Here is a 14829-nt window from a genome sequence, read left to right on the forward strand (position 1 = left end):
AGATGCTTTTAGAGACATGGTTAGAAGAGATTATAGGTCATTTAAAGTTTGAATTGAAAAGAAATTATCTAAAAATCACTATTGTAAATTTTGAATATTCAAAGTATATTGCCTGCAAGCAGTCACCCACTTTAGCTCTTCCATCATATTGTGAAGCTCTACTGGATATATATATTGAGATATGCAGGCCTGTGAACATGTATGTGAATGTTGTGTTTGAATAAACATACATCATCAACTTCTAATAATTTCTATAGCATCCATATATGAGTGTTCTTTTCTTGTTCCTAGCAGTAATACATGCTGTGTCCTTGATTATTCTTGTCATATATTGTAGAACAGTGGTATAAATTCACCTTCTGGTTTTCAAATAGAAATATATGTTAAACTAAAATTCTGAATATTTGTGATTGAAATGTTAAGTTTACTTACGAAATAAAAGTTAATTCATGTAGTTTGTCCTTTTGTATGCTGCATATATGTGTTTTTTTATTAGTTGATGAATAAAGCTATTTTGGCCAATGGCCAGGCATAATATAGTTAGGAGGGACATCCAAACAGAGTTATGGAGAAAAAGAAGGTGGAATCAGGGAGACACCATGTAGCTTCCGGGAAGAAAGATATGAGGTAACAAGCCACAAGCCTCATAGTAAAATGCAGAATAATAGAAATCAGTTAATTTAATTGTAATATGGCTGAGCCATTGGCCAAACAATTATAATTAATATTAAGCCTCAGAGTAATTATCCAGAAACTGGTGGGCAGGATAAGAAACCTACAGGTACAGTTAATTAAATATAAAGTTGAACTAGTATACAACATATATTTTATGACACATGTATTACAAATACATAAGTATATATAAAATGTATAAATATATAAAATATGATTTGTGGTAATTTCATTTCTATTCTACTTCATAATCTAAGGTACTAAGACAAAGAGAAGCAATTGTATGATCCCACAAGATGTTAAATGTGGGCTTGAGTTGAACTTTTATCTTTTTCACATCTCCAGCTTGGTCTAGGGAGAATAGACATACCTATGAATTTCAGCATGGGGAAAAAAGTTAAATGATGAATATTGGTGAAAATTGATCATATTCATGGAACACTTACCAAATATTTGATATGCTCCATATGTTTTCCCAGCTCCAGGAATCTAGAGAAACATCTGTGGTTAGATACAGAATGAATGATAAATGTTCAGTATGTTCGTGCACATCTCAATTCTGGTCTCACCAAATGATGAATGCATGACTCTGGAATAGTGTTTTGGAGATTCTCTACTGCAGTGCTTCTAATGTTCCTAATGTTGTTACCCTTTAATACAGTTCCTCAGGTTGTGATGACCCCAATCACAAAACCATTTTGTTGCTACTTCATAATTATAATTTTATATTGTTATGAATCATAATAAATATCTGATATGTCACCCCCAAATTGGTCTAGACCCATATGTTTCAGTTTTTAATATTTGGAAAATCACAATGGTAAGGGAAGTTTCTTTTTAATACTTTGTGGGTAATAGAATTTACCAATGGCCTGTTTACTCATAACTGGCTACTGAATTTTATTCATTTGTAAATTATTTTATTTAATTAATTGATTTAAACACACCCACATTCTATATCATCTCATATTATTTTCAACTACTAATACTTAAAAATTACATCATAGATGAAGGCATCATTTACTTCTAGAGGCAGCTTGATGCTGATTTTCCTAAAACACATTGAGAAATCAGAGGCATAAACCATACTTCATTATGTGAGTCAAAGAAAATAGACATCATTCCTATCTTGCCTCAAACTTACTAACTCACAATTTCAACTTGCAATGTCTAAGAACCCTACATTTTATGAACCTCCCATGAATAATTCTAGAATCAGAGGCACTCGATCTATGAAGCCGAATGCCAGCTCAAACCCAGTGTCATAAAACATTCAGTATGCTTGAGTGATGGTGCATACGTTTAATCCTAACACATAGGAGGCAGAGACAGGTGGATCTTTGAATTCAAGGCCAGCCTGATTTGTAGAATGAGTTTCAGGACAGCTAGGGCTGCACAGAGAAACCTTGTCTTGAAAAGCCAATTAAAAAATTAACACTATCATAAACCAATCTTTCTGACCTTTTTTTTTTTTGTGTGTGTGTGTTTGTGCTGGCTTTTCCATCAGCCTCTTGGGATTTGGATAAACACTGAATTCCCTGAGTAACTAAAAAGTGTCTGTATCTTTGTGGTGCTTCTGAATAGAGGGGCAATGAGTATGACCTACACAATAGCCGAGGTCTCCATCATGATATTCTGTGGCTCTTCTTATTTATTATTTTATGTTTATGTGTACTTTTATTTATAGACAACATTGAGTGTTTTGTCATTTATCTTTTTGAACTTTTTTTTATTTGAAATAGAAACAGGATTGTTTTACATGACTATCCCAGTTCCCTTCTCCCTCCCGTCCTCCTCTACCACCCCCTGCCCAACTAAAACACTATCTATACATATCATTTCTGCTCCCGCTGGATGGTGAGGCCTTCCATAGGGTGTCATCAGAATCTATTGTATCCTTTGGGATAGGGCCGAGGCCCACCTTTGTGTGTCTTGGCTCAGGAATTATTCCTCTATATGGAATGGTCTCCCAAAATCCATACCTACGCTAGGGATAAGTACTCAACTTCTACAGGAGGTCCGGTAGATTTCTGAGGTTTCCTCACAGAAACCCATGTTCCTGGGGTCTGGATCAGTACCATGCTGGTATTCCAGCTATCAGTCTGGTGAGCAAGAATTCCATGATGTTCAGGTCAGCTGTTTCTGGGGGTTTCACCACCCTGGTCTGGACCCCTTTGCTCTTCACTCATCCTTATCTGCATCTGGGTTCCAGTTAAGTTCAGTGATAAGTTGTAGGTATCTGCTTCTACTTCCACCAGCTGCTGGATGAAGGCTATAGGATGGCATAAAAGTTAGTCATCAATCTCATTATCAGGGGAGACATTTAAGGTAGCCTTTCCTATGCTGCTTAGATTGTTAGTTGGTATCATCTTTGTAGCTCTCCAGACATTTCCCTAGTGCCTGATTTCTCTGTAAAGCAAAAATGTCTCCCTCTATTATGGTATCTCCATTCTTGTTATCATCTATTCTTCCCCTGACTCAAACTTTCTGCTCCCTCATTTTCTTTGCACCCCTCCTCTTCTCCTCTTCTCATTCTCCTCCCTCCCTCCACCCTCTTTCCGTGCTCCCAATTTGCTCAGGAGATCTTGACCCTCTCCCCTTCTCCAGCAGACCATGTATGTCTCTCTTAGGGTCCTCCTCATTTATTAGCTTCCTTGGCAGTGTGGATTGCAGGCTGGTAATCCTTTACTCAATGTCTAAAATCTGCATATGAGTGAGTAGATACCATGTTTGTCTTTTTAGGATTGGGTTACCTCACTCAGAATGGTTTCTTCTATTTCCATCCATTTTCCTGCAAATTTCAAGATTCCATTGTTTTTTCCCACTGAGTAGTACTCCATTGTGTAAATGTAACACATTTTCTCTATCCATTCTTCGGTTGAGGAGCATCTAGGCTGCTTCCAGTTTCTGGCTATTACAAATAGTGCTGCTATGAACATCGTTGAACAGATGTCTTTGTTGTATGAATGTGCTTCTTTTGGGTATATGCCTAGGAGTGGAATTGCTGGATCTTATGGTAAACTGATTCCCATTTTCTTGAGGAGTCATCATACTGATTTCCAAAGTGGCTGTACAAGTTGGCACTCCCACCAGGAGTGGAGAAGTGTTCCCCTTTCTTCACATCCTCTCCAGCATGAACTGTCATTGGTGTTTTTGATTTTGGCCATTCTGACAGGATTAAGATGGTATCTCAGAGTTGTTTTGATTTGCATTTCCCTGATGGCTAAGGATGCTGAACATTTTCTTATGTGTCTTTCAGCCATTTTAGATTCTTCCATTGAGAATTGTCTATTTAGTTCTGTACCCTACTTTTTAATTGGATTGTTTGGTGTTTTGGAGACTAGCTTCTTGAGTTCTTTGTATATTTTGGAGATCAGTGCCCTGTCAGATGTGGGGTTGGTGAATATCTTTTCCCAGTATGTGGGCTGCCATTTTGTCTTGCTGACAGTTTCCTTTACCTTACAGAAGCTTCTCAGTTTCAGAGGTCCCATTGATCAATTGTTGACCTCAGTGTCTGTGCTATTGGTGTAATGTTCAGGAAGTGGTCTCCTGTACCAATTAATTCAAGGGTATTTCCCACTTTGTCTTCTAATAGGTTCAGTGTAGCTGGATTTATGTTGAGATCTTTGATCCATTTTGAGTTAAGTTTTGTGTAAGGCAATAGGCTTAAGTCTAAATGCAGTCTTCTACATGTCTGCAACCAGTTATGCCAGCACCATTTGTTGAAGATGTTCTATTTGTCCCATCATATAAATTTGGATTGTTTATCAAAAATCAGGTGTTCATAGGTGTGTGGGTTAATATCAGGGTTTACAACTCTATTCCATTGGTCTACCTATTTTTGTGCCAATACCAAGATGTTTTCAGGACTATAGCTCTGTAATAGAGCTTGAAGTCAGGGATGATGATGCTTCCAGAAGTTCCTTTATTGTACAGGGTTGTTTTGGCTATCCTGGGTCTTTTGTTTCTCCATATAAAGTTGAGAATTGTTCTTTCAAGGTCTGTGAAGAATTGTGTTGGGATTTTGATGGGGATTGCATTGAATCTGTATATTGCTTTTGGCAAGATTGCCATATTTACTATGTTGATCCTACCTATCCAAGAGCATGACAGATCCTCCCATTTTCTGGTATCTTCTTTAATTTCTTTTTTTAGAGACTCAAAATTCTTATGGTACAGGTCTTTCACGTTTTTTGGTTAGTGTTACCCCAAGATATTTTATGTTGTTTGTGGCAATTGTAAAGGATGATATTTCTGATCTTTTTTTTAAATAAATGACTATATAAAAAATAAAAAACACTAATAAATCAATTTAAAACATCATAAAATGATTGAAAATATGAAAAAACAAGTCACATGACCTTGAATGTCTCTCTCTTTCTTTAATTCTTTAAGCTTCTTTCCTTTTTATTGAAAATAGATTTTTATCTCACATAATACATACTGAATATGACTTCCTCTCCCTCTACTCTTTCCAGTCCTCCTGTCCTATCCAAATCCACCCCCTTTCTGATTCTCTCAATAGAAAACAAACAGGCTTCTCACGATAGTAATACAATAACACATAGCAATAAGAAAAAAAAATAACACATTGGAATTGGAAAAAACAAACAACCAGAAGGAAAATAACCCCAAAAGAAGGCACAAGGAACAGAGAACTATTCACTCACATACTTATGAATCACATAGAACCACAATATTGAAAGACATATTATATTCAGAAAGGGCTTGGTGCAGATCAGTGAAGAGCCTGTGACTGCTATCTCAGCCTCTGTGACTACATACATCCTTTAGTCATGGTGATTCAGAGGGCCTTGTTTTCTTGTCTTCCATTCCTCTGGCTCTTACACTCTTTTTGCCTCCTCTTCTACAGGATTCCCTGATCCCTGAAGGGAGTTATTTTATTGATACTTTTCTGTTTTTAGAACATTAGTATCTGGTTTTCAGTGTGTCTCTGGGCTATCTAGTCTCATGTCCTTGGTCACCCAAGTAGTGCCAGGTATGGATCCCATATAGTGGAATTGGTTTTATGTCAAATCAGATATTGTTTGGTTACTCCCACCACAGTTTTTACCACCATTTACTAACATATCTTGCAGGCAGGACACCTTTGTCAAAGGGTTTGTGGTTTGATTGCTGTTCACATTTCTCTTTTGGTTGCCTACAGAGTACTTTCCTGTACCAAAGATGCTAGAGTATAGGGGTGAAGGCTCTATGTAGGCACCAGCTCAGCTTTCCCATATTCAATGAGTTGTGTAATGCGTTCTTTAGTATTGGGGCCTTGCTATCAGTTTGTGGAAACTAACATCATAGGTTGTTTTGGAATTCACATGGGATCCTTAGATGGCCAGTTATGGCTATGTGTCCCCATTATTTGGCAATTCCAGTTAGATTGTTTTTATACACATATCTCCTTTACGAAGCTTCTACTATATTATGTTTCTCTAATACTCTTCAAATGGTCATTAATTTTAACTCTATCCCCATATTAATTCCCTCATCTCCCTCTACTCTCAGCTCACAACATAATCCACTCATGTACTCCCTCCATCCAGCTATCCACAACTATCTTTTCCATTTTCTTTTCAAATGAGATCTGTCTCCCCTAGTCCCTTACTCTCTACCTAACCTCTGTGATATCATGGATTGTATCTTGGTTATTATTGACTTATCAGCTAATATCCATGTATAAGTGAAAACATACCCATTGTAATGGCACAATGCCCTCTATTGGACCTTCCTTCTTCAAGTATCTCCTTCATTTTTTCCCTTTAAAATATTACATTACAAGAATAAACCTACTCACTCTGCAGAATGTTCACCCAGTCAGGTGGCTTATAAATCTCCCAGAAATCAAACACATCCTTTTACTGATTAGTCTATTTTCAAAGGCTGGAGGTGGGGAATAGAGGTGGAGAAATGCTTAATCCTCCCAAATTAAACACTCCAATTTCCCCTCTTCACCCGACTCTCCTTTCTAAAAGGGTTTTTCTTTGTGGTATTTCACAAGGGTGTCAGGGAGCCATGAGATACCAGCTTTGCTTTGAACAGGAAACTTTCCCTACAGCTCTAATTAAAAGGAAGTTTCAAACCTACAAATTAACAGTTTTAATATGCCCTTCCTGGTGATTAACTGCTTCATTTTAACAGGCGTTCACTGGTAACAGCACAACTGTTAATTTGAATGGCTTGATTTTTAAGTTTGAAGAAGAAAAACAGCTCAAAGTTACTCCTATAACTTTCCCCCCACTGACCTAACAATCTTTTCTTTCCTTTTCTTTTTTTAAATTTGAATTAGAAACAAGATTGTTTTATATGTCAATTCCAGTTCCCTCTCCCTCCCCTTCTCCTCTATAAAGCCCCCACAACTAAAACCCTAACTATCACATATCCTTTCTGCTCCCCAGGGAGGGTGAGGCCTTCCATAAGGGGTCATCAGAGTCTATCATATCCTTTGGGATAGGGCCTAGGCCCACCCCTGTGTGTCTTGGCTCAGAGAGTATCCCTCTAAGTGGATTGGGCTCCCAAAGTCTACACCTATGCTAGGAATAAGTACTGAACTACTACTAGAGGTCCCATAGATTTCCAAGGTTTCCTCACTGAAACCCATGTTCCTGGGGTCTGGATCAGTCCCATGCTGGTATTACAGCTATTAGTCTGGGAACCAAGAGCTCCCCAATGTTCAGGTCAGCTGTTTCTGTGGGTTTCACCAGCCTGGTCTTGACCTAACAATCTTTATTTAAAGAATTTTCTTTGATAAAGGTATGATTCTCTCAATAATCTGACCCCTTTTTATGCAGAATGAAAGTTAAGGGTTAGCAGCATTTTTTCTTCATTTTTCTTTCTTTCTGGACTCAACCTCAGTAACTATCTTTACATGATACTAGACGTTTAGAGATTAGGCTAGGAGAAAAGTGTTTAAGAAAATTTATTTCATTGAGTCAAATACTTGAATGCTTGTAGTTGTAAGAATTTTAGTTAGCAAACTGAACCCACGATATAACCAATAGATAGCAATAGATACGAGAAAATATGGGAAGTTAAATCCTGTAAAAATGAATAGATAAATAAAATATGATCAGCTTTAAAAGAGGCCTTCTAACTTCTGGCTTTGGAACATTTTCTTGCTCATTTATATCCCCAGATGACATGTCCTTAATTATCAAGGATGTCATAAAACCCACCAATAGTCCAAAAGAATTCCCTTAGCCTTCAGTCTTTAAGCCATTCCTTGAAGAATTATTTTCTTCAAAGCAGCTAGTAAGTGGTCAGAGTGACTGAGTGAAAATGTGCTCAGGTTGTTGACCCTTACACATCAACTGTGCTTTGCTTGAAGTCATTCTCTCCCATTTTTATTTGTCCAACACAGTTGTACCTCCACAGTCTCTGGAAATTTGATCTCATTAATGTGTACTTATGATGGGGGAAATACTTCTGTGTATGTTTATAAATAAAGTACTTGCTTGGCCAATGAGACAGCAGGTTAGGCTGGACTAGGAGTCAAAGAGGATTTTGGGAAAAGTAGAGAAGTGGTGTTACAGACAGGAAGTGACATAGCAAGGAGACTCATATTTAAGAAGAGGAAAAAGGAAGTGTCGCTCTCTTTTCTCCTCGGCTCCTGCTCTAGTGGCACGATGTGATTCACCAGCAAGGAGGGACGCCAATAAGGCGTCCGATAAGATAAGTCTTATAAAATATATAGATGTATGGTAATTGAGACTGAACTAACAAATGAGAATCCTAGTCATTGGCCAAGCAGCTTTGTAACTAATACAAGTCTCTCTGTGTATTCATTTAGGCCTAACTCGGGCAGGTGGATGGCGTAAAGCTCGCACATGGCGGTGGGGCTCAGGCGGCTTTTGGCAAAAAGATTTATCGTAACATACTTAAGCTTTCTATTTCTGTTTTTCAGTGTATTACCTTTTTATATGTATATATGTACATATATACATATGTATATATAGTTTTATACACATAAAATATAGATGCACATACAATTTTAGATTAATTTTAAACACATACACATATTTTGTATGCTATAAATTCATATTTTTATATTATCTCTCATGCAAAATGTAAAACTGTTTTGCCCTTAGCATTTTCCCCTTAAGAATATATATATCTGAAAACTGCCCTGTATGAATTTACAGACTTACATCATTATTCAACTATCTTGTTCTTGGTTGTGAGTATCATAAGTTATTTAATCACCTTCTGTGAATAGATATTCACTTTATTTGTAGTATTTTACAGTGAAAACTGCTATAATGACTAAAAATATACAAATAAGCATAATATATATTATATGCACAGGTTATTGTGAGTGTATCTTCATAACAAGTATTAAAAAGTGAGAAGATAGGATCAAAAAAGATATATTTATCCTTTTTGTATGTAAATGAGGAGTTTGTCTCCTTACACTTACTATCAAACAAAATTATTTTTCAGTGAATTTAATCACAATTTATTTTGTATATTTTAATTTTACCAGTGCACCAGCTTAGAACCAGTATATGATTGTAGTTTTAATTTATATTTAAAAGCTTATAATGGAAATTACCATATTTTAATTTAAGCCATTCAATACATGTCTCTGTGAGTGCATGTTATTGCTATAGAATGAGGCTATTTCACTTCCTTACATAAGTGTTTGTGTCACATAGTCACGATCTTAGTTGTTTACATGTGGTATACAATGCTAAAACTTCATCTTAGCCTTCCAGTTTGTCTTGTGTTTTCTTGAGTGGATGTATTGTTGAGAGTTATCTCATGGTTATTTAATAAAGTTCATCAGTCCTGGCAGTCATTGCATCTGGAATTTGAGCCACAGTTAAGTAGTCTTTATCTCTGAAATAGCGGCAAGAGCAGCAGTTGTTGTGGAATATTATTTTACGATGTGTAACATTTGTTTATGCTGTGGAACATTTGTTTAATGAAGCGAAGATATGTAACATTCTTTTGTGTTCCATTTGTTTAACTCTGTGAAGCTGTATTACTTTGTCTAAAACATCTGATCGGTTTAATAAATAGCTGAATGGTCAATAGCAAGGCAGGAAAAAGGATAGGTGGGGCATCCAGAGAGAATAAATAGAAACAAAAATCTATGAAGAGATCTAGGAGCTAGAAAAGTATGAGGACTCAAGGGTCCAGTCACCCAGCTACATAGACAGCAACTAGCATAAGTAAGAAAGAAAGGTATAAAGAAATGGAGAAAGATAAAAGCCCAGAGAAAAAAGTTAGACAGGAAAATTTAAGTTAAGAAAAGCTGGCTAGAAAAATATTAAACTAAGGCTGAGCATTCATAAATGATAATAAGCCTCTATGTGATTTATTTGAGAGATGGATGGTGAGTCCCCCAAAGAACAAAGAATAAAGAGAAAAAATACACCAACTACAAGCAGTAAACATGGGTATACATAGACTATAGCTGTGGGAGAGAGTCCTTTGGACATGGCTCAGCAACCTAAAGCTGGGTCATGTGGTCATCTATTTTTTTTAGTTTTATGAGACAGCTACACATTTATTTCCACAGTGGTTGCACAAGTTTGCACTTTAACCAACAGTCAATACTGGTTACTCTTCCCACATTGCAGAATTTGTTATTTATTCATTTGTTTTCTTGAAGATATTAATTCTGACTGGGCCAAGATGGAAGTCAAAAAAGTTTTTGTTTGAATACATTCCGTTTAACAGATGAGTAGAGAATGAAAATGTACATGCAAGCATATATATATATATATATATATATGTATATGTATATGTATATGTGTGTGTGTGTGTGTGTGTGTGTGTGTGTGTGTACACCTATCCATATGTATTTTATCAAGTAGCAATGAAATTTTTAGAGAAATGTATGAAACTGGAAAATGTTATAGTAAAAGTAATCCAACTTCATAAAGATAAATACAGCATGTTCCTTCTCGTATGCTGATCCTAGCTTTGAATGTATATTTGTGTTTGTTATTGAGCTGGTGTGGGAAAAGACAAGCACATAAGAAAGACACAATGAGAAGAGGGAAAATACCACTTTCATAATGGTAATGGGTCAGACAATGGAACACAGACAAGTTTAACTAGCAATCATGATTATTTGTAAATAAACAGTTATCCAAAAGTAATAGCATATATTATATTACTTTTAAAGTCTCTCCGTGTAAAATTTTCAGTCCAAAGAAAATAAGACCAGAGACTTCTCTTCCTAAGCTACTGGAATCTCAAGTTCCTCACAGAACAAAATGCAAACCCACACTTGTGAGTTATTGATGTTCTACACTACTGAATACATATACATACATACATACATACATACATACATACATACATATTATATGTGTGTGTGTGTGTGTGTGTGTGTGTGTGTGTGTGTGTGTGTGTATACATATACCACATGAGCTGAACAATTCAATTTGATGAATGTCTACTTGTGTGCTGCATTACTAGCCTCAGTTATGTAGAACCCATCTCCCCCACCAAGGTGACTCTTTGTCTTATCATTTCTGTTCCTTCCCTCAGTGATCTTTGTTAGGTTTCATTATGCTTGGTCAGATTGTGTAACACTTGGTCAGATTCCTTGATCAGATACTGGAAGGATATAACATCCCTGTCTCCCAACAAACCAATAGTAAGCCCCTCCTTCTTTTTTTTTCCTCTTCTGCTTTAAAAAATTTCACATGAGTACAGTGTATTTTCTTCATATCTCATTCCTCACTCCAATGCAACTCCTTCTGTGTCTCTCCCCAAACCCACCTTTAAAATTCACATTCTGTCTCTATGTGCTCTATGGTATATAAGTACATGACCACATACATATGCACCCACAGATAAATTGAAAATGATACCTCCTGGAATTTGTACTTGGGTAGGAAGAATAATATCTCATAGCCAAAGTTTCTGTATTGCAGAGCTATCAGTCAAATGCAGCTTGTGTGCTATGAACTGAAACATTTCAATGTTTCTGTGGCAAGTAGACTTGCTATTACAGAAATTCTTTCCAACTAAAGGCAATAGTAGTGAAGATAATACCAGTGTCTGGGCCAGATTAGGTTTCAGGCCTTATTTGAAAAATAGAGAAAGCTGGTCACTGGCTCAGCAGTGTCAGCAAACAAAGGCTGTTAATCACAAAAAGACTCTTCTTCCCAGGGTGACTTTGGCTCCCAGCTCATAGCCCTCAACGCAGCAAGGCTGGGGGATAACAGAGCTTTCTCTCACAGTCCTATGGCTTATGACTTGACTGGGGCTCTGATGGTGTTTCAGTGGAGGCTAAATGACCTCCTGAAAACCTGTCTATACTGCTTTCATCTCACATCTGCCTAAAATAAATTTGTTTTTGAAAAAGAAAAATACCTGAATCTTTTATGGCTCAAAAACAATGACATGATCAAAGGGCAAAGATTTTATGTTCCTCCCATGAGGTAGAGGAAATCCTATTATAATAGTGTGAATCAGCATTAAATTTATATTGCAGCAGATTTTCACCCCTAGGAAATGTGTGGCAATACAGAAAATGGACTAGATAATGAAACAGTATAACCAATAGGAAAAAGGAACTGCCAGAACTATGGACATAGGTATTCATTTTGAATATATAGGACATGAACTCTCAGATTTTTTCACAAATTTCTGCTGCAAAAATAGTTTTATGTTAGGCTATAAACAAAACTTTAACCTGTACTTAGTATTTGAAAACCTATGTCAGAGCAAAAGCAGTTTAGAATTAAGAGTCTAGCATACCACTCTCAGGATGTCAGTAGGAATCATTGCTTGATGTTTGAAAGATAATTTTGAAACTAAGAAATTTTAAAACATATGTATTTTACTGGTGGTGTAATACTGATTTGGCCTCGTAAATCTACCAGAAAAATCACATATCCATCATTTTTTGTAAAAGTCCTCCCAATTATGAAGTATTTAGTAAGCATGTATTTTTACTAAAAAAGCAATGGGCTTTCAAAGTACATAATACTTTGGAAAATTATTTTCCATAGTACAGGTGAACTATTTTTTAATATGTGTATTTGATTAGAATGAAACTTTGCTTTTCCATTTGATACCAATATAAAACTGGAGGAAGGTCAATAAGTATATATTGCTAAATTGCTAAAACTTCCAATTACAGTATTCCCCATGTCAATTTTTATATTTTTCCCTTTATTGTTCAAATTCATCACTCTGACAAGTGTAAAATAACTTTCTTATCACTTTCTTTCCAGTTTCAAGCAATATATACACCAAGGCTGACATTTCAGCACACTTTTATAGCTACTGTTAAGTCACTGTGACCCTTCTTTCTAAATATCAAAAACATTTTCACTTATAAACAAACCTTAAAGCAAACATGATTTATATTAAATAACATTTTATGATAATCTTGTTGGAATGGCAAAGGAATACTTTCTTTAAGAATTTAAAAGGGAAGTTAAGATGGGCATGGCAGTATATGCCTTTAATCCCAGCACTCAGAAAGCAGAGGTAGGTGGATCTATGTGAGTTCGAGGCCATCCTGGTCTACAAAGCAAGTTCCAGGACAGCCAGGACTGTTACATGAAGAAACCCTGTCTTGAAACAACTGACCCCCAAAATGTGAAGTTGCAATAACTATGTGTGCAGATAGTTAGCGCTACAAATCTATAATACTATATAAGCACACTGATATATACACACTCACTTTCTGACTAGACTCTCAAAATTGATCAAGATATTGACCTTAATAATTTGTTAGAGCCAAGATAGTTCAGAAAACAGAAGTTTTCAGATATTATTTTTAAAGCTTTTTAACCCATTAACCATTTTGAAACTTTAATAAACCACAAGCAGAAATTAACCCAAGCACATGGATAAAACTGCATAGTCATAACATATTAGACATTTTATGAAAAATTATACAGTTGTTTTGTTTAGAAGCATTTATTTCTATATTAGTTACTTTGTTATTGCTGTGATAAAACAGTATGACCAAGGCAATTTACAGAGGAAGAGTTTATTTGGCTTGTGGTTCCAGAGAGATATGGGTCCATCCTGTCAGGGAAGCATGGCAAGCAGTAAGCAGCATGTTGCTGAAGATTCTTTCCAGCCTGGTCCTGACTAAATCACAGCTGCTTCAGTCCCAAATGAACACACAAAGACTTATATTAATTATAAAACCTTTGGCTGGTTGCTAGGGTTTCTCATTGCCTAGTTTTGTCTTAATTATTAAGCCATTTCTATTAATCTAAGTATTTCCATGTAGTCTTATCTTACCGGAGAAGGGTCGGACTTATAAATCCTTTGGAAGCTCACAGGGCGACTCCTCTGGCAGGCCCTATGTACCAACCTTTCCCAGAATACTCCTTGTGTCCTAGTCCCACCTATCTTCCTACCTCATTGGCCAAACAGTGTTTTATTCATTAACCAATAAGAGAAACATGTATACAGAAGGACAATCCCCATCAGCAGCAGGCACGAAGACAGTAGCTGAATGCTGAGAGCTCTCATCTTGAACTGCAAGAAGTAAACAGAGATAACAAACTGGGAAAGGCTTTGAAATCTTAAAGCCCTTCTCCAAACCTGTATTTCCTCTAGGACACCCAAGCCTCCCAAATCTACCCATTGTCACCAACTGAGAAGGTCATTAAAACCGCCACACCTGCTATGATATTTTGTTGTCTTTATCATGAAACAATGCAAGTATTTCCTGTGGAAAGTCCAGAAGGATTGAGAAAAATGACTATGTTATTTAGGCCAGACTCAAGCTATCATTTCCAATTAGTGGTTTAAGCCTGGTTCACAGGGAATGAAGGCCAAAGAATTGGTAGTATTCATTAAATGATTAAGTTCTCAGTTTTCCTTTCCTTTCTTGGAGAAATTCGGGTGTGAGGATTCAGAAGGGTCTTTCACATAACAGGCATATTAGCCCACCAGATGAGGACTACTAGATTGTTGAATATGGATATGAGTGGGTGACTGATGAAGCATGAAACCATTCTTTTCCTTTTTCATGGCTTTAAGATCTAAAACATTTAAATATAATAATGTTTACTGAATTGGTTTATCATATATGAAGAAGTCTTACAGAAACTGGTAGTACAACAATAAGACAAAGATTCAAAAAACAAAACAAAACAAACTTGTCCCTTGTAGAGTTTCATAGTCTCACTGAAGGAGGGGAATAAAAAGAAATCC

Source organism: Cricetulus griseus, chromosome 2 (genome assembly GCF_003668045.3).
Source record: "Cricetulus griseus strain 17A/GY chromosome 2, alternate assembly CriGri-PICRH-1.0, whole genome shotgun sequence".
NCBI lineage: Eukaryota > Metazoa > Chordata > Mammalia > Rodentia > Cricetidae > Cricetulus > Cricetulus griseus.